Raw genomic sequence first — 911 nt, forward strand, 5'->3', positions numbered from 1 at the left:
TAGAGGGGAGCTTCTGACAGGGACTCTGTGACCTGTCGCTGGGATGGCATGGGACCCGAGGAGACGCTGCAGGAGGCTACCTCTGGAAAGGAGGCAGGAGCTGGGTCTAGGAGGGGACCTGTCTGCAGCCATACATGAGACAGGGCAGGATAGCCTGCCAGAAGGACGTGGAGCTGGGCGTGGCCATAAAGGTAGGCAAGACGGAGATGAAGGTGGATGAGAGGAGGGAAGGGAGCACGTGGCATCTAGGACACACAGGAATCAGAGCCACGGAGAAGGAGGTAGAAGCTTAGGGGTATACGGTGTCAGCCCTCAGGGGAGGTGGATCTGTCCCATTGGCTGGAGGGCCTCTTTCAGGAGCAGAAACAAAACCTATGAGAGGGACCTTGCTGGGCAGATGTTGCCAGGGCAGCTGGGCTGCGAGGGCTGGCTGAAGTCAGCAGCAGTAATGACTCGTGCCCCCAGGCCCTCCTGGCTTCTTTTGGTCACTCTCAGCTCCCGGTCACTTCCCCAGCTCAACCCTGAGGGTTAGGCTGTCCCTGGCACAGGAGCAGCCTCTTAGCTCACAATCTCCTTATGCTGAGCTCCCTTGACCACCTTCACTGGTGCTGCGTCTTGCAAGGCCACCTAATACACGTCAGACCCAGGCTCTGTCCTCCACCCAGGATCCGGTGATCAGCTGTGCACAGGGCTTCCTCAGCCCCTCCCTTCAAAACTGAGCTTGTGGTTTTCTGCCACCCTCTTCCAGTGGCTGACCCTGTCCTCCCTTCTGAGTCCCTCCTTGGGCCAAACCCGCCACCCAGGTGCCCACTAGTGTGGCTTTACAAGGCTGTCCAGGTCATGACAACCGACTCTCCCTGATGCCAGGGCCCCTTCTCCCCCTCCTTTCTCTCTCCACAAGCCTTGTCTAC

The sequence above is a fragment of the Marmota monax genome, unplaced genomic scaffold (assembly GCF_021218885.2).
Source record: "Marmota monax isolate L192 unplaced genomic scaffold, Marmota_monax_Labrador192_F-V1.1 WCK01_AAM20220418_F8-fsc00238, whole genome shotgun sequence".
NCBI classification, from domain to species: domain Eukaryota; kingdom Metazoa; phylum Chordata; class Mammalia; order Rodentia; family Sciuridae; genus Marmota; species Marmota monax.